The 22,964-nt window shown below is 39.3% G+C and overlaps 1 protein-coding gene across 2 annotated transcripts in view; it reads right to left on the bottom strand.

The window, feature by feature from the left end:
- Nucleotides 1-22,964, bottom strand: part of casz1 (castor zinc finger 1) — a 183,012-nt gene that overhangs the window by 98,198 nt on the left and 61,850 nt on the right. The window lies entirely within an intron of this gene.

Here is a 22,964-nt window from a genome sequence, read left to right on the forward strand (position 1 = left end):
ACGGCCCCCGTCGTGACCCTTTGCGTACACACAGAATGCTACTGTATGGTGTCGCAGTTGGTGGGGACTGACAGGTGACAGAAACCCACTAGAAACCCCCATTACATTACTCATCTCAGCCCAGGAGAGCAGGTGTGCCATCAGTTAGCCAGTTTTTCGCAAATATTCGAACGCTGCTTGCTGATGATAATTTACTTAGAATCAGTAATCCTAAAATCTGATTGAGGGAGGATTTTATTAGCCACTATGACCTTGGCCGGCGTGCATTAACCAAGGCCAGCACAACACTCATATTACAGTGGGCAGTAAAGCCAAGCCAACTGTGACCACTTTCTTCTGATTCCTCTGTAAGCAAACATCCATGATGAGATGTCTGGTGATATATGTGGTTTGAACAGCAGAGCCTAACTGAGCATGGATGAGAAAGAGATAAGCATTGTTTAACGCCATGAGATGAGCACACAGCAGAGTAATTCTTAGTTATTCCAACTTCAGACAATGAAGTGTAATGAATTTGAACTGTGTAACATAACTGTATCACTTTAATGTTTGTTTAAACGTGATGTGTCATTTTTGTGCCACCAATTGGAACTGTTAAATTAGCTTTAATTAAATAATTAGGTTATTGTTTCAAACAGGCTTCCGAAACACTTTCCCTGTCTGCCATTGGTCAAACATACTGATAGCTCTGCCTCAAACTCATGTGATTGGTTGAACCAGTGTTGCCATGTTGGCTGGTTGGGATGCTCAAACAAACAAAGCAATGTTTTTATAGCTTGTGTAAACTTGTTGTTATTGTTGCAGAAATCAACCTATTTATAGTTGTCTCTGCATATTACAAAAGGGTACGATAAAGTATTTTAATATTGAAACAAGCCTAATCTGTTAATCTGGCATTTTTTCATGTGAAACATCAATTTAATACAGTATATTGAGCTTTTTCGTCACAGAGATACTACGTGTTTTTGTCCATCTGTATGCTAGTGTACTCCAAAAAATTGACAAAATTAACCTTTACCAAATATACAAAATTAAAATTTACAGTCTTTCTCTTCCGAGAAAACAGACCCAAAATAGAACCCAATCCTGCACCTAACAGATTAACGTCCAATCAAATGCTTTTTAATAAGAAAACTCCGCCCCCGAATACCATCTGCAACCAACTAACAAGTAGCATATCGTGGTTTGTTGTTGAGTGACGTAACTAAAGCTTATTGGAATGACATTGATAAGGCCCGCCCAAACTTCCTGTTTCAATATGGATATGTTAACGTGCAATCAAGCAATGTCATGGGGTCTTTAAGCCCAACCAACAGTTCAGCTATCATGGGACGAAAAAGTTAATATACACACACATAGAAAAACAAACACCCAAATTAGAGACTGTGGCAACTGGTAAAGTTTTCTAACCTTGAGAGCATGAGCAACCGAAAAAGTAATAATAATTCTAACCTGATCTTCCTACTTATTTTATATCTCCCCTCAGCAACCTAACTTCTACTCGGCAACAGTGCAGTTATTAATTCATGAAGCACTAATTAGTTCTTTGTTTAATTTTGTGTTAAACAGACTGACCGGAATGATAACGACTCGCGCTGTAGCGCTCTGGTCCCACGCCGCCCCTGTTTGCTACAACAAGGGAGCATCGTGCGACTAGCATGATGAACCCAATTCCCTTCTAAGTTGCACTTCATTAAGTCAAAATGTGACAAGGAGCTTAGAGGAGGAACTGGCAGATCTGATCGTACATAACAATGCAGGCCCGTAAGTTTGGGATGAGGGGGAGCCGTGCATTCCAGCATCCATGTTGCTAATTTTCTATTTTTAACCCGTAGGGGCTGTCTTTCATTTTCCTTTAATTGTTTTTGTTGGGAGCTGCAGTGTCCTCTCTTTAAATTGCCGCTCCTATCAACTCCCCAGATCAAACCCCTGTGCAACATCTCCGCCGCAGAGTAAACAACAGGCTTGCCCTTTTGCATGAAGTGGCGCGGGCGGAATGTGCCGGTAAATAGGTGACTTTAATAACACGTTTAAAACGGCGCACACGCCAGCTCACGTCATACGTACGCCAATGACAGGGTGTACGTTATAATAGACAGAAAAGAAAACTTTCCATTTCTCTCAAGAAACCTTCTGAGAAGGAAACAGAACAAAAGCCGGCCTGAAAAGGCAAGGAATGTGACTGTTTTTCAACCTCCCCATATTTCACATTTTTCACCAATGCGATGAGAGCACAAACATAATAGAAAGGCTAATCAAGTGCATGTTTGAGATTTATGATGATCTGTTGATATGCTTGCCAAGTTTTGTTTTTCTTTCTCACACACGAAAAGTGTGGTATTCCTCATTCTTGCAAATATAAGAGACACACCTATATCCCATTAGGGTGCAGTTATGTAATATTTGATATAATACACGTTTGATCCTATCATTCTCTCCAATTCCGCACACAAATACTGGACACTTTTCACTATTTAACTAAATAAGTTCATTTATATAAAAAAAATTCTCAACTTGTCGGCAATTTTAAATGTTTTTTTTCCACAGAGCTTATTACAGTGCATTCTGAGATTGCCTTTTCTACAAATGATACATGATGCTGCCTTAATATTTGGCTAAAACAAGGCACCATAATTAAGTTACCTACCCTTTGCAACCTCTCACAATGCCGCCTCCGTAGGCAGCTCGCTAGGTTTTGAAACAGAGCATAGATGAGATATTTACCCTCTCAAGGGTCTCCCCATTGGTTAAAGATACGATAAAAAAAAAAACAGACTTGTAATTACACTGTATAATAGGCAAGATTGGCATTTTCAAAATCATTTTCATGTGGATGGAAATGACATTGCTCTGACTATTCTGTATTCACTGGTGCAGATAAATAAACAAGGCATGAAGAAAGAGAGAGAGCGAGCAAGGGAGAGAGAGAGGGGAAAAAAACATGAAGAAAGAACGCAGAGTACAATGGCAAGCAGGTCAGTAATTAGAAAGTCTGTTTGCACAGTAATAATTTTAATATATTCATCAGGAAACAGGGCATGCTTCGCATGATAAAACGCCATCAAGGAAGATATCCCAGCACCCCCTTAACCTTTACTGAAGACTGACAGCAGATTGCCGAGGATCTCAAAGACAAACTAGCTCGACACATTCGACTAGGCATCGTTCGGCGGGGAAATTATGCAGCGGACAGTTGACATGAAAACATGACATTTAGATGCTACCTTTCGGTCGTCGTCACAGTTATCCGCAGTGGGTTAGTCTTATTAGTTAAGTAACTCAATCAAGAGAGCAGTGTACTTTTTAACAAACCCGCACAAGAGGCGTGACACCTGTTAAACCAACAGAAAGAGATGAGCGCCGCACTTCTCTCAGGGCTAGAAACACAAAAACCGTCATGTACATGACATGAAGAGCTGAAGGGAAGCAGTAACCTTGTTTGTTATTTGCCTGGTGATGATTCTATGGAAATTATTGCAAATTGTTTTAAAGTAGCCCTGACATGAACACACAAAAAAACTTGACCTTATTAAGTCATTTCACAAACAGAAAAGCTTTGAAAGGTGAAAGCAGTCTGGCAATAAGAGCGTGCTCAGGTCAAATCAGGCACGAAATATACTTCCAAGCACAAACCAGGAGAGCAAGTTCTATTTATGTGCTTCTCACACCTTAAAGAAAACATTCATTAAAGATTTTTTTTTTCTTCCATAGAACTTGATTTTCTTTAAACCCCCAGAGCCTGTGTGCATGACAAAACTCTTACATGACAGCTTCCTATCCTGAAAGCGAAGTTAGCTGCTCCCAGCAAATCCACAGAGGACCTGTAGGTTTAATAATTAAAAACAGGAACAGACACATTCAAAGTAGCATACAAAACAGCTTGAGATAACAATCCTGTGTCCTCTTAGTTAGGATTTACGGCCGATCCATTGTTTCCATTTCCTGGCTGTGTTTGTAACTTATAAAATTAGAAACTCGGTAACCCTTTCTGGTGGACGCAGGCTCGGCCCAAATAAAAGCTAATCGCTAATTACATGATTCAGATGACATACTTTGGGAGCCATTAAAGCGAGCAGCCTTTCCTCCCTGGCTCAGACCTTTTCATTCTTTACGTACTCCCCTCTGAGTCTCTATTCAACGGCTGTGGCACAATGAAAAATCGAACATTTACTTAATAGCGCTGCTTATGCGGAGCTGACAGAGGCGAGAAGGCCCCCCTTTTTGCTGTCACTCCTCGGTGCTATTCTCCACTGCCTGCTGGAGAGGAGGACACTGGGCCGAGGGGCAGCTACCTCTGCACCCCACCCTGCCCTCCTGCCCTAATTTTTGTCGTCCATCTCTTTGAAATCCGGCGCTCACGTGGGAGCAAAGAATGGTGAGCGATGTGCAACAAGTGCCGGCACCATGGAAACCACTATTTTCCCCGCAAAATATTCCTTTCTGGGCCTTTTGAGGAGCTGTCACTGAGCAAAGCGAGCATCACACGACCCCGGGCCCGGCCGTGACAAAGCCTATTTTCTGCCTCGTACTTGATTGATTAAAGAACTTTTTAGCAAAACCATGTAACGAGACAAAAAAGTGACACATGGAAGAAAGGGCCGGGGGTGAGCTTCTATCACACTGTTTCCCCGGTAATATGAAAAAAAGAGAAGGGGGTCGGGAGGGGGAATCGAGGTCAGCGAGAGCATGAAAACCGACCACAATTGCGATTAAGACGATCAGGAGATCCCAAAGACGTTTGGGAAGTGAGCTCATCTCGTAGCTGACATGAAATCATAACTGACCCCGTTTATTTTCTAAAAACATGCTCCAGGACTTTATTGTTCATCATTTATAACATTACATTATTTTCAGAAAAAAAGACTCTGGGAGTTTGGTCAAAATAAATAAATAAATAAATAAATGAATAAATAAATAAATAAATACTTTTTATATTAAATAATTTAAGCAGACATTGCAGCCCAGTCAAATAGCGTCAAATACTGCAGAGAAAGATGTTTTTCGAAGCAGATGGTGAAGTTCATGCATATACCAGCAGGGGCTGACGAACTCAAATCCCTCGCCCTCCAACCACACGCAATTAATAGATAAAATAGTTTCACTAGGAAATACGTGAGTGGGAAAAGGGGTTCCGAACTGCATTTCATGTTGACTTTAATACGCTCCTTAATCTCACCGAGAGCAATTTGTTATACTTACGCCCTGAGAGTTCATACATCATCCCGTTACTGAACTTTTTTCATTTCCATCGAGGACCTCGTTGGCACATTTGATTAGCCATGTTACCATAACTACCCACCTTCACTCTGATTCATAATCTCTGCGTTACCGCTATCAATGCCAGCACATAATCCCCACTAATTCCCAGTGTTGGTCAGAGAAATGCTTTTTGCATTAACTTTCATCTACACATCTGTATAACCTGCTTGTTTGAGGCGAGAAAAGCGAGAGATCAATATGCTACATGGAGAACATTTCATGTATCTTGTTGGCCTAAGTGACAGGCCATTTAATATGAAGTGAGGCGGATCCAGCAGCCCAGGTCTGAGTCGGGCTGCAACATTTATTCATCTCCAGAAACAAGTCAATACAACCAGTTCATCAGCACCCAATGGCTTTCATCCACTCACACATTTATTTTGTGGATCATTACGATATGAAAAACAACAAAAGGTGGGGGGAAAAATTAAAAATGTTTACCTTGAAAACATATTGGATTGTAAATGGTCTTTATTAGCTGGTATGGAACAGATTTGCACATGTAATGTTTCATCCGAGCTGCCTTTATTCGGATGAAAAAGGGGATATTTACCAAGCGTGTGGGAGGGGGTATGCTTTGGCATCATGAGTCTTGGCAGGAGAAAATTAGTATTCCAGATCTGGCCAATCTGGGCTCAAAAAAGAGCCTTAGCAAATCCCCACGGTGGAGGTGTCAGGCGCAAAATGACAAAAATCTGCTCCTTGACAGGGAGTCATTTATATTTTAGCTCCGTTCCATTATCTTAACGAATCCATCATCAGCCAATGCAATATTAACAGCAGAAAATCAACTCATTAGATCCAGGGGGATTTAATCAAGATTGCAATCATGTATGCGGTTCCTGGAGAGTTTGATTTTTTTTTTTTTCTTTTTGGTCCTTTCCACATAATTGGCGCATCTCAGATCTTAATAAATTATTCTCTGTCTCAGACTGATGCCATTTTTTCACTCCCTCTCACGCCAGGCTCACTCCGACTCTGACTATAATATTTACAATAAACATTATTATGTCATGGGCACACTGTTTAAATGGCCTTTAGCGAACTCTGAGAGGTAATTGGCTTTTCCATTTCTCTCTCGTTTTCTTCTTAATTGCCAGATGATATTGCTAACTGTCTCACAAGGAAAGAGGATAAGCGTTTTGGTGGGGCTGTGCTCTTTTGCCTTTGAAAGTCTTCTGCTTAAGATAGTGAGCAACTCTTTGAATTGTTAATAAATACAAACATCAGAATGTCAGGTCACAGTTTAAAGCACCAGAACAGCGTTTTTCAGTGGGTTAAAGGTGGACTGAGTAGGCTACTTCGTATTTTTATCTGTTTTGATGGCTGATTCAACAGGACCTCTTGGACTTGATACTGACAACAATCGGATCCATTTTAGAAATACCCTATTCATACATGTATTTGTCACCCATAAAATAATTCATCCAACAAATATGTCAGATAATAGAAAGGTTATCGAGATAAAGTAAGAAGTATCAAAGTCTCACTCTGAATCTTGGCAATGTCCCTGGGAAGCTGTTTTCTAGGCATGACCGTACAAAACCTATTTACAAGAACATATCAAATCAACAATGACATGCATTTCTCTTCTTTAGCTTAAATCATATTAAAAAGTGCATTTTTTTCAAGCTAATGCATGTGCACAGTCATGAGTAAATGTTATTAGCTAATAGCTCAATCCAAAAGGCAATTGGTTCTTTTAACTACTGTTTAAGTCATTGCGATGTCTCTCATATAAGTTAAAAAACATACAACTGTAAGTTTAAAGAAAACGATATGTGATAAAAAACCACAAATGCAAACTGTGAGATTCAAAGTTGCAATTAAAGAGTCTCAATTATGACATATAAAGTCATAGTCACAATTACAATATACGAAACTAAAAGCTATGTGTGTCTGTGTATAAAGTACAATTCACCTCCATGATTATATGAGACAGGACACCATACAATAATATATTATTTGAACTACCATTTCAAATAATAAATGATCAAAACAAACAGTATAGTCAAACTCAAGTTAAAAAGGAGTCCTGTAACGTGCCCCGGCCTGGCCTGTTGCCACGGCTACACATAGCCAACAGACACAAATATGGAAGCGTTCACATAAAAACAGTCAGAGGAAGGAAAGGAAATACATGGATCATTCAACAAGAATATCAAACAAAGTTCATCCAGAACACTTCACCAAAACCTCCATTCTACACATGGTACATATTCATAATTAATTTATACAGTCAAAAATCGTCTATTCCCCACAATCCTCTCTACACTCCCCGCCAGCAGCGCTCTCCAGTCTGGATTAACACATAACATGTCCTACAAGATCCAAAAGTATAAAAACTGGGGAAGAGCCTTTTAATCTGCCTATGGAACAAAGCCTTTTTGTACAAGCCTTACCCTGACCTTGTCACTAGCAGTTAAACTCACTGTCTATTCTGCAATATAAAGCCCTGGTGATCTCACTGTGTCTCTCTCCACGCCCCCTGCCTGTAGAGAGCAGCACAGAAAGCCTGGCTAATCCCTGTGTCACTCCGAGATGGTCAGCGCTAAATCCTTCTCCTCAGTAAACCAATCTCTGTGTTTTTTATCTAGATTTATTAGATTATAAGCCCTTCCTGGCTCTGCCTGAGTCAGTGCGACACATACTAATCCTAATCGGAATAGACAAGTATTAGCCCAGTTCAAGGGGAGCTAAACTGTGACGGCGCTCAGATCGCTATGACAAGAGCCAATAACACCTCAAGTCCTTGCATCTTTTTTACACATCTATTTTTAATCAAAGCATATAAATCAAAAATACTGTACATTTTTAATTGATAAATAATAAAAAATAAAGACATTATGCTACTTAATGTGTTTATTCTCTCTATCTGGCTCCATAATCATATCAGATGTGCGTCTTGTTAATCAATTAGATAATGCATCAATGCTGCTGACTGTTATTTGTTTATAAGGCCTTATGCGTTTAAATAAATTTCCAAAAATCCCAGGCTCCAATAAGCAGAGTTGCCCTATAACGTAATCAGGGTTAAATGCCTCCCTGCTGGCCAGAGTTAAAAATAAAGTCTAATTCTAAGATACTTTTTCAGGCTGTTTAGTTGTTTGCATGTCTGCACATACAGCAAGATGCAGAAAAGACTCGAAATAGAGGAAAATGCCAGTTTCACTTATCTAAATTGAGCCTTTTAGGGTGCATATAATCTCATCTTGCCAAATATTGTGATAAACTAAGCAAATATTTTCAGAGCCTGCATTAGTTAATATGAGCTGGCAGTGAGTAAGCTGGCATCATATGACTTATGGTCCATATGACTAATGAGGACAGGACTGACTCTGGATCCAGAGGTGTCTCTCTCTGCAGATGTTGCTGCCAGTGATATCAGGGCCAAAAGTGTGGGTGCCACTCCAGGATATCCTGAAATACTACTGAAATCAATTAAAATCTCATGTGTAGTTACACTACTGTTTGGCACTACTGAAGTCAATCACAGTCTCTTTCTTTAAAAAAAAAATATTTTAAAAGGTGTTCCGGGGCTTAAACTAAAACATAAAAGACTAAAATATAATACTAAAAGGTAAAAGTCACATGATTTGGAAGTCCAGTCTTGTAAAAGAAATTTCTATAAAAATTTATTGATAAAAAAAATATATACAGTATACTTCTTATATAGTGACTTACTGGCTCATGCAAACCAGCTAAACTTCGACCCTTTGCTACATACTGCATAAACAGTAAGAGTAATATAATATTCTAAAAATAGAGTTCCCAGTGCCCCTGTCTGAGAGCGTTTGTCTGTGAGTGAACGTAAGAGAAAGAAAAGATACATATGAATTGTGCACTTCAGCACATGGAAGCAAATCTGTGTGCGAGAACAACAGCAAACAGCATCCAACACACACGGCAGCCTGACCGCGTGTAGCCGCTGGCTGACAGGAAGAGGTGAGGGAGATCTGACAGCAGTGTCTGCTCCCTGTACATGTTAGCTTGACCCTGAAAGCGAGATCCTACTCTTGGGTCTTCCCCTCCAGGCAGGAAAGGGACCCTACATATCACTTCCTATTCCCCATCACTGCTTAAACCAGTTCAGATCATCCTTGCTAAAAAAAAGCCTAAAAAACAAACAAACAGTGAAGCAAAGTTAAAAGGCTCAGGAAAGAATGAGGCGGGAACCGGAAAAACTTAAAACTTTACGTTCAACGTAAAACGTAACATAAAGAACAAAGCAAAAGTAAAGCAGCAGCCCCTCACGGACGACTGCCGCAAAACAACAACAATAAGTCCAGGCCTGGTGCTCTGTTGTCCTTTTACCCTTCCGGAGCTCCTCCGTGGAACTCGAGACCGGTGCGGCTCCGTTCCCACGGCTCTGAATGCAACAAACAGCTTAAACCAGCCAAATCTGGTTTGCTGATATCCCAGCTTTGTCAGGTGGATCTAGTTTGCTGGTTTTAGAAAAGTTTTGAGGGTATGCCATTTGGAACATCAGCTAGACCAACTCAGACCAGAAAATCACCTTAGATGTGCACCTGTAAACCCCATGTTCATCTCCCAGTGTATTTTTGGTTATGTTCACACAGTCAGTGTTTGGGATTGACAACTGTATTTACTAACAGGTGTGACCCAAAAATGGTCCTGTTCATACAACAGAAAGAATAACAAAGTCAAACTCCTTTTCTAAGTAAACTAAACTATAACCAAAGTAAATATCAAAGATATTTCAATAACACTGTGAAGTGACACAACCTTATTTAATGAACTACCATCAAATGGATCCATCCATCAAAACTGATGAACTATTGACGTTACTATTTATTTATTTAATTTTTAGAATTGTTTCAATATAGTTACTGACACTGATGAAGGCAAAGAGCCGAAATGTTTGTATATTCTTCACTCCTGTTTGTAACAAATAAAGTATTCTTAGAGGGCAGACCTCTTTTGCAACTATATTTTTTTGCAACAATAGCCTACTATATTTTCAATGTAGTTATGGCCATTTGATGGATTGCATTTATGCAAGCATTAAAATTATTGAGAAAAGTCATTAAAAAGTCTGGATAAATACAATTATTAATTCTTGAAATCATCTCATCCTTTGTCGACAATTTTTTTTTTCTTCCCCCCAAATATTTATTCCTTGAAAGTACTAAATGAATTGTCAATGGAAGTGTTAAGAGACCGGAATTGTAAAATTCTTTATAATTCCAATCCCAAATTCTAATTTCAGGAAGTTTTTGAGTTATAGAATCCAGTTGTCACTCTTGTTCATAACTGAACTGAGTGTGAACAGAAGCATATATTAGAACTCCAAACAGTGCACTGTATGTGTGAACAGCCATAAAGAACCAGGACCCCCTTCTGTTTACAATGATTCCTGCTTCACAAACACACAGGCCTTAGGAAGGGTGTCTACTCAACACCTACTGAATGTGCCTGGCATAGACTATTTATTTCCAAAGCACAACCTCGTCAGCTTTGTGAGAAAATCCATGTCTGTCCCGTCTGCACTTTTGTCTCTTATATGTAAGTGGGAGATATTTCAACCGGCTATCGGTTTACCTTATACGTGCTGGTATATACAGGAAAGGTGCCCATGTAGGGTCAGTGGCTCTTCTCCGAACGTCCCTCTGAATCAACACTGCCTGTCTATGGCCATTTGTTTCCCTCTGTACCCTCTCTTTCTCTCTCTCTGGATGGAAAATATTGCATGCTCTTCAGAGAGGAATGTAGTGCTGAGTTGCATGTCTGAGGAGGCTTGATAAAATGCCCACAAGTAACACAACCCTCGGTGGCACTTTGAGAATCAGCAGCGGTTGACGTTGGTGAGAGATTTGGCTGAGCTTACGCATATTTTCAGAGCACAGCCATATCTACTGACAACAAAAATCAATCCGGTAGCAGAAAGCCATCAGTTTAGTTGACCGTGGAAAGGTTGAGCACCAAAACATCAACAAAAAAGCTTTAAACACTTATTGCCTCGCCTTGTCTTTCCAGAGACAGTAAGGGAGAGAAATTCATTAATATACTGCCTACATAGAAAAAAGCTGCATAGGGGATTTCCAAGATGGCCACCGCATACCTCACATTAAAGGGGCTTTTGTTTCTCATAGCCAGATATTTAGTGGTCCTAAATAAACTCTTCAAGTCAAGATTTCAAATTCAAATCAAGAACTGTTTATTTAGGGAGGAAGGGTTAATGGGTTAATTTTTAAGAGTTATAAGGGTTCATTTTTTTTTACAGTTGGGCATGGTCATCTGAAATGGACTATCCCAAAATAGTACAATGGCATGGGTAAAAAAAAAAAAAAAAAAAAAAAAATTTAATTAATTTTATACGACATTTATTTCAAAAATATTTAGTAAAACTTTACTGACCCCATACATATAAACATTAGTGTATCTTGTTCATAGTTAACTTTTTAGTGCCTCAAAATAAAACTTTATTTTTCAAAGATTTAATGCCACTAATCTGGCCAACATCAGCAAAGCAAGTGATTGGATATTCCTCAAAAGTGCTCACTGTGTCAGTCCGGTACACCTGGAAGTCGGATAAAGACAACCAATCAAAATTGGATCAGTGATTTTCAGTGTGCTTTTTGTGTGCAATATGCATCAGAGAGTCAGTGAAGGGATTGTGGGTGGATGGTTTTTCCACTGAAGTGTTCCTCACATAAACAACGACTGAAATCAACATAGTCCGCCAGAATGAAACATTGAGAGGCGACTTCTGAGGAAAATGGGAGCGTTATCATCTCCAGCGAGCGGGTGGGGAGGCAAACAGCTGTTTAAATGTGAGGGAGACAGGAGGAGGTTAAAAGGAGTCAATGGAGGCTAAAAAGACAGCAGGTCTAGCGATGACAAAAAGTGTGGCCAGGGACTGCAGATCAGGACTTCTGGAAACCACATCAAACAGGCCATGGAGAACAGCCAAGATGAACACACACCAACTGTTGCAGAGCGAGAGAGAATCAGGGAGAGAAAAAAATGACGGGAGAAGGAGGAAACGGAGAGGTGGCAGGCAGTAGTTAAGGGAAACACAAACGACCGATGCTTCACTGGTCCAATAAATCTGGCACACCGATCAATCGTTCAGAAGCCATACACTCCAGCCTATCAGAGGCCGGCCACTCGCTCAGATGAGCACCTGACTAATACCCGCTACAATGTCACTTCTATATTTGTATCCCACTAATCTGCTCCCCGGGCTCCAATCTTTTCCACTTTCTTGCAAATTTATCACTAGACTGAAAGGCCGGTGCCAGATCCTAAGTGCCTCACCCCTTTAAATTAAACTGTGGCATTTCAGATAAAGCCCCTAAATTCCTTATCTCAGCGCTCTGAAGAGTCTGTAAAGGCAGAGTGACACTTTTCCTAAAACAGAAGCTGTGACGCACCCAGCGCTCCTGCCTCCCTTTCCACCATTTAGAAGAGCAAATCTTGACAAAAATAGAACAAAATTCAAGTAAGTTGCATTACGAAACAGACAGCTATCTCTCCACAAGTGCGGCCATGAGAGCCCCTGTCTGCGTGCCAGCAAAATACCAAACACACTGAACAAATGACTTTGGGCTCTAAGTTTGCTTTTCTTTTTCAGCCACCAAAAATACAATATATTAAATTACAACCTGCCCGTTCTTTCCCAAAGGAAAAGTGCAGTGCTCAAAGACTGCTCTTTCTTGAGCAACATTGTTTACATTGTTGAGATGTTATCTGAAAGTCTAGAGGAGTTACAACAGGAGATTGCAGCAGGATACAAATCTATGAAATCTGCCTAATAGAAACCACTGAGATATTAAATATATCATTTGTGGTGTTTATTTCATATGGGTTTAAAGGACTTTAAAGCTAAAGTTGAACTTTTCTCTCTCAAACTAAAGTCTTATAAAACAGCTTCTGTTTTCAGTCCATCTCATGTCCAGGCTTTAGCACACAGTGTAACAGCCGTAAGCAGACTCTGTTACTCTGTTCTAGCTACAGGTCCACAGTAACACCAGCGTGTCAATATATTTCTCATTAACTTGCTTTCTGCTGGAGATGCATTACCTAATATGGGACCCAAAGCATTTTAAGATCTTTTGACTATGTGTGATAATGTGCTCTCTTTGACTCTGTCTTTTTTCCCCTTTCTTTCTGCCCTCCCACAGATCCCAGTATATTTTCCTGCAACAAAGCAGCACATAGTGTTAAAATGCTGATATTGAACCCAGTAATGGAAGTAACTTTATTGTTTTAAGGATGTTTAGATATATCTAATGGAAATAATTTTTTTGGCAGTGTAAAATGTATCTCGCAGAGGACAAATTCTTTAATGCTTTTTTAAATCAATTTATTTCAATGTCAAAAGGTTTACTAGGGTTTTATTTATCAAGGGTGGATTTTTTATGCTCTTTCTTTAGTTTCTAATCTCATTTTGATATGATGTGACTTCCTTCACCCACCCAGTCCATTGTTTTTTTCCCCCTTTTTCATGAATGAGGTCAAAACTGACTGTTCCTTTTTAGAAGGTCAAAAAACATAATAGGCGAAAAGCACTCTGGACCAAAGGTAGTCCCATGCAGCACTAACCAGAGAAACAAATTAACCCCTTAGACAGGTCCGAGCACTTGACACGCTACAAATCCCCACGCTTTGAAGAACTGCATGGCCGCACGTTCTTCTAGCGCTGTCTGTGTTTAGCTTCAGCCTCTGGTGTTTATTTATCAGTACTGTTATCTATGCTAGAGGACTGCCTGATTATTTAGACAAGTCGCTAGAGTATTTTCAGGGCCAGAGGAGTGAGATCTCTAGTGCACAGCTCTAAGCAGGCAGTTTGCTTAATGCTTGACCTTTCACCTCTCGGGGGTAATAATACCTCTATATCTTCCCTCACACACACACACATATGGCTGCAAAGCATGAACAACTATGCAGGTGACTTCTGACAAGGATTACTTGTTATTATATACAGACATGTTCACATGTGGTGACTGACTATGGAGAGAGATCTCAGCTAGGCCAAAAGTATACATATATACACTACAATTAATGTTTGAACAAAGTCTCTTATGCTCACCAAAGCTGCATTTATTTGATCAAAAAACAGTAAATATTAAACAGCAATATTGTGAAATAGTATTACAATTTGAAAATGTAATTTATTCCTAAGGTGGCGAAACTGAATTTTCAGCAGCCATTTCTTCAGTCTTCAATGTCACATGATCATTCTAATAGGCTGATTTGGTGCTCAAGAAACATTTCTTATTATTATTAATGTTGAAAAAAGTTATGCAGCTTAATATTTTGGCGGAAACTGTGATACATTTATTAGTGTTCTTTGCCGAACAGAAATGTTGCATTTATTTGAAATAAAAAATGTAATGTCACTTTTGAGCAATTTTATGTCTAAAGTATTTGAATTTACATTTTAAAGGTGATGTAATTTGTGCCTTCAATGTGATCAAATGGAAAAACAAAAATTTGACTAAATTAAATTAATTGCTTATTTCCCTTTCTATGACTGTCATTGGTCAACTGAACTGATAGCCCCGCCTCCAAATCCACACCATTGGTTTCTATGTGAGAAGCTTGGGATGGTCAATCAAACCTGTAGCCATCTGTCATTAAGTTTAGTCATTTCTGGTTAAACTACTTCAACACTGCAATTAAATTTGGTATTTAAAGTTGAAAAGTTTGACATATTTACAGTGCATTGAGAACAGTAAATACTGAGGCCTAAATAAAACATACAGCACCCATTACCAACCTCTCTATCAATTATTTTCTTCCTCCAAAGGTTAGTTCCGTTCTTTTCCAATCAGAAGAAATGTTCCCTGACCCTTATTGAGAATTTTTGTTTTCCTTTCCATTTTTCCTTGAGATTTTGAAAAGGAAGCCGATAAATGTAGCCCTGTCTCCTGGTTGCAATTTCCTGCTTTTTCCATTTTTTTCCAGTCCCCTCAGATTTCCCCCCTCCTATTTAAATCTCACACCCAGTGCACACTAATAATCCAAACGGCATACAGCAACTGCAAAATGAGCTCTCTTAGCAGAAAAGGTAGAATAAAAATGCTGTTTTCCAGCTGTCCCCTTTAAATCACTCACAGCCACTGCGACCGCCTCAGCAGAGACCTCGCTTTTCTCAAGCACAACAACTGAGATATCCATAAGCAGAATGTGTTTTTTAAACTCTTTTCAGTATGCTCCCCCCTTCCTGCCGGAGCAATGACTTGTGCCGTACATTCCACAGCCGGTGCAAAGCCACCGACAGTACAGAGAGACCCTAACCCCAGCCTGAAACAGAGAGAGCGCGTAAAACAGTCCCAGAATTCATGCGGCAGTGAGTGGGGCATACTCACGTACAGGAAAGACACTCGTGCATTACACCCCTGAAAGACAGGGACAGACGGTGCGCTTGGCAACACAGAGAACTTTATGTAAAGTTAGACGCGTTTGAAGGTTTCAAATATAGCGTCTGCCAAAGCGATTACTTTTAACATTGGCAAGCCACAGCGCAGTTTCTACGAAGCATTCTTTAACACTTCCCTTCTTAATAGCCATGTGCTTTAACGCAAAGTGCAGCCCCGGCCACAGCACAGAGGGGAGCATAAATTATCACTGATATTTAACGTGCTGCCTGGGAGGAGCTGCGCTCGAAACCAGCTGCCAAAATTAGTGGCATTTAGCTGTTTTGGAAATTGTTCACGTGGGGCCTGATGCTGCCTGTGACAATAAAATATATGGGAGGGTGAATCTCACAAGAACCTGTCAGGAACAAGACCAGGCCACATCTTACCTCGAAAAATAAGAAATTAGATTTTGTTGAAGAAAATTAAACACACACACACATATATACACACATATACACATACACAGTACTCAACATCTGAAGTGGATCAAAAAAGTTAATCAAAGTTGTCATAAAACAAGTACGGGTATTGTTCAAAAATGCATGTATAACTTTGATGAAAGGTATTGATACGTATATACAAAAAAGACATCCAGAATTATTATGGTAATTTTGGGGGGGGGGGGGGGGGCATGTGTTTAATTAACATGAAAATATTTTACAACATAATAAGGTTCCTAAAAGTCAACTTCATTTTCTTTATGCAAATTTGTTTTCATTTTTCGCCTTTTGATTTTGTACTGAAATGTAACCTGTCCACGTTCCTGTAAGATTCAACCCTATATGAAAAATGTTTTCTGATCATCATAAACCAGACAAATCAAATGCCTCTGCCTCTCAGGAATCAAATACATCAAATCCTAAGAAGGATATAGGTCTTATAAAAAATGCTTTCTGCGTGCGTGGCTTTAAAACACCTGCGAAATTTATAACATGTATTCAACATTTTTTATCTGGCTAAACTACTTCATTCCTCATTCAAAAGAGCATCACTGTATGTATAAATTAAGTCACAAACCAGTCTTGACACTGCATTTTTTTTTTCACCTCTCAAGATAAACATGGCCGGTTGCTGTGCATAGTAACTCCTCTAGCAACAATATAAACAGTCTAACACAAGAGCAAAAAATGTGCATTTCAGTTCAAGAAAGTTTCTTAATAAGGAAAAAAAAAGTGGATGAAGATGCATCCCAGGCGCTCACAACATGTCTGAACTAAATTTCTCTGTTCACAGACATTCCTCTCCCAGAATCATCAACACAAATTCTCTTTAATCCTTAACTGGCCAAAATGTTCTTCCAGCTAGTCATTCAGCAAACCAAGCAGCACACAGCCACAGGCACAACAGGAGACGGGGTAAGACTTACTCTGCAATAAATCCACCGGCAGGCAGGAGAGCAAGGCTGCTTTCTGAAAGGCCCACAATCAGGCACCAGATAAATTGCATTTTGTGCAAGCTGCATTGTCTCTGCTTCTGTGTTCTGCTAATCTAATGTGTTCAACATGGTCTTGGTCACCTTGACTTTGGTTGCCATAGTGCTCCATACAAACACATCCCCACCCAGAAATGCACCAAATAAGGCCAAGGGAAAAATCTCATAATCAAAGAGGTGAAACGAGAGAGTGGAAAATGCTTCTGAATATACAACACGCATTGCATTAAAGCGAGTATTAAAGCTGGAAGTGCGCTAAGATGATGATGAAGACTAATTATTCTAGGACAATAAACGTATTAAAGCGGCATCTTTGCGGGGGAATGTTTATGCATTCGTAATCATCATTCATTTTTAATCGGCAAAAGATAAATTTGAGTCGTTTAAGACGGAGGCCCTTTAAGCTGTATCAGGGCCAGCGTTGTTTGTTCTCAATATGACCTTTAAACACTTCGCTGAAACACAGAGGAATCAGCCAACGCGAAGGCGGCCGTCCTGTCTGGCAGCCGACCCCGGCAGATGCGACTTCTGAGGAGTTCAAAAGAATTCTGCATGGGGGCAAGGCTATTTACATAATCCTTCAGATATATTCCCCTGCAACCTAATCAAATTATTCACAAGTCTAGCCCCTAACCATGTAGACCCCGCGATACACAGCCCTTCCATTACCGTCCTCTCTCTTTTCCTTAATCATATCGAACCAAAACCAGTGTCGATTTTCCCTTTAGAATGGAAGGCAGTGGCAGAAAACAAAAGCTTTGCAATGTCGGACACACACAACACTCTTTTCCCTCCAGGTCCATTTCGCTTGCCATCTCAAATTAGTCCTCCATTATATTTGCTTTTCATCTGACACATTTAAAGGGAGAGAATATCGGCTAGGGTTAAAGAAACTATTCTGGCCGATACAAAGAAACAGATAATTTGCCATTCCATTGTGTTATTTTTTTCCTTTCTGCACTGAATCTGCGCATTAACTCATCTAATCGACTTGCATTGCGATAACCTGAAACGCTTGATTGGCTTGATCTATTTTCATTCACCTCTCCTGACGCTAAAAACACGGACTAAACCCTATTTAAACAACAGCGCTGAAAAGGCATATTTAAACCTGCACGCAATATGAAACTAGTCCGAGCGATGTCTCATTTAGGCTTCTACAATGCCTAATTCTGCACGTTGCAATTACATCTTTGTCTCAATAACAATGGGCCATCACCACGGTTACGTCTGGCACCTAAGGGGTTAAGCTGTCAGGCTCCATCAACAAAGTTTACATCATATGTGCGGTCAATTTTCAATGACTTCTTTTCCCACGTCGAAATAAACTATTTTATGTCTCCAAATATGCAGATCATTTTGCTTAATGAAAGATGCTTGACGTCTCCGATCCAATTAATATGCAAATGCAAGCGAGGATTTATTTGTGACATTCTGTATGGGTGAGAGAAAACAAAAAGGGCTCTTAACAGTTACACTAATTGCTGTGACTGATTGTCACATATCATCATTCACTCTGAATCTCCTAAATACCACATTTCAGATAAAATTCGCGCTTGCACTTTGTGAAGATTTATTTACAAAGGGGTCGTATAGATCAGAGCGGCCGGCACTGAGCGGAAAAGAGCTTCGGGATAAACAGTCCTCTCCCTGTTCTGCAACGCTCTCTGTTTCGACCTGAATAGAACACCTTGCTGCAAATTAATGCTGTTTACTACAAGAAAACTAATTCATAATTGCTTGTTTCTTATAGCCAACACAATATACATTGTATGTATGTGTGTTTCCTGTATCTTAATGGTCAATGTACTAATGCAGTTTGGCCTCTACTGGGAAAAAGCTTCAATAAGTGATGTATTTATTACTGTAAAAAAAAAAAAAAAAAAAAAAACATCTCTAATGCAGCTTCACTATTATAAACATTTAATGGACAGTGCAATCGAATCTGCTGTTTGCATCACCCTATAGCTTTAATGTATGAAGCAATACACAATATACAGTGATTGACTTAAGACATAAGATGTGGCCTCCCTACAAAGCCAGCTAAATAAACTAGCTGATCCACTTTTAAAGCAACAGAACCCTATTATTCCACTTGCATTTGACCGAAAACAAAAAAAATGCTAGAGCACCACAGACAAGGAAAGGGTTAATATGGTAATCCAACTGATAATATGTGTGTGCATTCAATGCAAACACCCTCAAGGTTTTTACGTTGAGAGGAAAAAGTAACAAATTAGTTCAGAATGATCAATTTGCAGCTGTTTTAGCCTTGTTTTTTAAGCTAGCCTCAGTCTATAAAACTAACTAGCATGTAATTGGAAGATTGGAAATAATGGTCTTGAAAAAGACACTTTATCAATGGAGCAGCAGCGGCAGAGCTGTCAAGCTTCAGACATCGAATTGCCACTGACAAATGACTTAACGGCACAAGATTGAGTATATAACACAAAAAATGAATCAGATAAGAATGACATAAGATTTTCTTATGAATGAAAACCTCAGTGATATTAACTAAATACAGCAAGATAAACCCTAAAACAGCACTAAAACCACTTCTTGTGCATGAAGGGGTGTGCTGTAAAGATAACATCTTTCAGCTCACTATGTTCTTTCTCCTCTAAAGAGGTTAGAACAGACAAGGCAGCTATTTGAGGATGTAATCACTCGCTCTTCTCCTTGAAGCGGCCCATAATGCTCCGCTGCACACTGCTTAGCAGTTAGCGGCCAGAGCAGATTGTAAACAGATCTCTCATGAATTGCAGGTTTAGCAGTTTTGCGCATCTCCAAACAAGGTGCTTCCGATAACGCCATTCTCTCTCCGACAAGGGCTGACAAAAATCAGTCACTTTGCTCCAAACATGTGATTTGAGAGCCGTCAGTCAACGTGATTGACGGATTTAATCCCCCCCAGGAGCAAATAGGAGGAGAAGACAAACCCGGCCCTGATATACAATGTTTGTTTGTAAATCCTATTAAATGCACCTTTGCCTTTCTAAGTGCTCTGTATAGAACAAGGTACGAATACAGAAAAGTGCATGTTACTCGTCTTTAAAAGCTCACAAACAGGCGATATAACCAAATATCCAGTGATAACTTATTTGGCAATGTCTCAACAGTTATAAAAATTAAAAAGATTAAAAAAAGAACAGTCACCACTGAATTTTGACCCCTGGCTATTATTTAGCTCTGATTTAAAAAAAAAAAAATCAAAGTTTCCACAAAAATATTATGCAGAACAACTGTTTTTAACATTAATAATAATAGGGAATGCTTCTTGAGCACTAAATTAGCATATTAGAATGAAAGATCACGTGACACTAAAGTAATGGCTGAAAATTCAGCTTTGCCATTACAGGAATAAATTACATTTTAAAATATATTCAAATAGAAAACAGTTCATTTAAATTGTAATAATTATTTCATAATATTACAGTTTTACAATTTTTTGATCAAATAAATGCAGACTTAGAGCATACATACATATATATAGTCTTTTTTCAAAAACATAAAAAAAAAAAAATCCTACTGACCCCAAAATTTTGAACTCTAGTGTACAGTATATCTAACAATAGCAACTTTGTGCTTCAGAATGTGACTTTATATCTTATAATTTGCCTATACTGTACCAAATAACTTTTATGACTTTATAAAACATTTATGACTTTATATCTCACTTCTTATATTAAACTTTACTAATTACCGGTACATTTTTTTGTCTTATTCCGAGGCGGAAACGTGTTTCCCTAGATAATCAATCTAAGCAAACAGAAATTCTTAGAAGCATAATACATCACTGTGGAACATTCCAGAACTTTCTGCAGCGTCTATCTCACTTCCCGCTAATTCGCGGCCACTGGCTGTAATGAAGGCCTCATGCATTTTTACAGCAGTGTCAGGCTAAGCACTGTCATGTATAAATTAACCAGTGAGCTAAAAGCTTTGTTGTCCTGCAGGAAAATGCAAGTCATCAAGCATTAAGCACATATTAATTTTCAATGGACCAGCAATAATGGGAATGTTTTATGAACAGGAAATCACTGTGGTCTTACCCGTCAACCAACCCGCATCAAACAAGGTGCTATTGCGTACCGTCACCCCACAAGCCCTGCACGCGGTCTTCTGGTCTGTAGAAATATGTTCTCAAATGCGAGCGCGATGCAACTTTTGGACATGTCACCGAGCTGCAAATCTGGCTCTGACCTTGTGAGATAGTCCCGTGAAATGGTCTTCATTGGGATATTTGAATGATGTTTGGGACTGCCTATGTAAGATTGAGGCAGCGGTTGTGAGAAAGGCAGATTGCGATGGTTTTTATGGCTAACTGCAGTATTCTTATACCAGGTAGCAGGTTTTCATTCTCCAGGCTTTTATTATGCCACATATAAAAAAGGTATTAGATGTGATGATGGGCACAGGCCTGAGCATTCTTCCAGGCCCTTAAAAGCTTTTTCAAAACAAATGCGGTAGGGCGAGGTATTTTAATAACAAGTAGATCGGCCCAATTCCATTCTTTGCTAACTAATAGACTCGTGTGCATCATGAAAAAGCGGAAAATCCTACAGTAAATTTGAAGCACAAGTAATCCGGTGCATTGGAGGATACTCTCCCTCCCTCTCCGACATCTCGGCCAGAGTTTATTTCACCTCAGATGGAGGTGAAAATGGGTTTTGGCTCTTTTTTTTATATATAAAGCAGACTCAAAGGACAAGCAAAAGATTCTGGGGCCTAAAGCTGATGCCCTAGTGGCTCGGCCAGCCACTTTTCCAAGGCCTGCTACTTGATTAAATGCATAATCCACTACTCCCCATCCCAGATGATTTAGTGTGCCTTTAAATCAGCTTGCGCACACATAAAAACCTCAAATAAAAATCACCAAGAAAAACCATTGCACTCTAACTGTTCTATTAAAATGATACCCGGCCAGGCCTTTCTTCTCCGCAATACCGTTTATTCCACATGAATGCGTATCTTCATTTTTTTTTTTTCTAGGTGTGCATATAAAATATTTAAAGTTTAAAATGTCAGCGTTGAAACATCAAATGCAGGAGTCTCTCATTAATCACCTGGGATGTAGGCTCCCTTTTAAGGTTATAACCCTTTGAAAGAGCAAAAATTACATTTCTGACCTTGAAGATGAGACAAAATCATAAAGGTAAAATAATTCACGCTTTAAAAGGAAGCAGTTATCTGCGCGCTCAAGTTGCTGCGCTGTGAGTTTCGGGGGGACACCAAACAACTTTCATTTTCGTATTTACATCGAAGCTGTTCAGATTAATTTGCAATCAAAATGAGAAAAAAGAAACAAAACTGTGAGACATCAAACAAAGCAACAGTGTAACTTTCAAATCCACAGGGCTCAGCTATCTGCACTGCATAGAATGTTGCCTTTTTTCATGGACTTTTATTAAATGGTGCATGACATTTCCATTACTCAAGGAAATTAAATTCGCTAATTTTCTTACAAGCCTGGTACGTCTGCTATTTTAGGGAGGTGCGCCGAACAGAACAATTGTTCCAACACCTACACACAGAAAAGGGATTGTGAATCTACCTTTTGAAAAGAAAAAGTGAATTAAAGCCATAAAGGCAATTTGCTCTTTAATAAAACAAGTCTTGGTTTTGATCTTCAGTTAAACTGGCATTTGGCAAAGGTATTAAGCCTGAAGCCACTTGCATTTATAAACCCAGGTGCCATTTTCCCATTATGCAGTTTACTTCCAAACTGCTTCTAATAACAACAAGAATACACAAATGTGATCAGTTTCAGGTGTTTTCCCATAAAAGCAAACAAAACATTTTCTAATCCATCTGCAAAACTGAAAAAAAAAAAAAATCATCTAGTTTTCAATTTCCAAACCTGTTTTCTCCTTAAAATTCTATGA

Source organism: Squalius cephalus, assembly GCF_949319135.1.
Source record: "Squalius cephalus genome assembly, chromosome: 18".
Taxonomy (NCBI): domain Eukaryota; kingdom Metazoa; phylum Chordata; class Actinopteri; order Cypriniformes; family Leuciscidae; genus Squalius; species Squalius cephalus.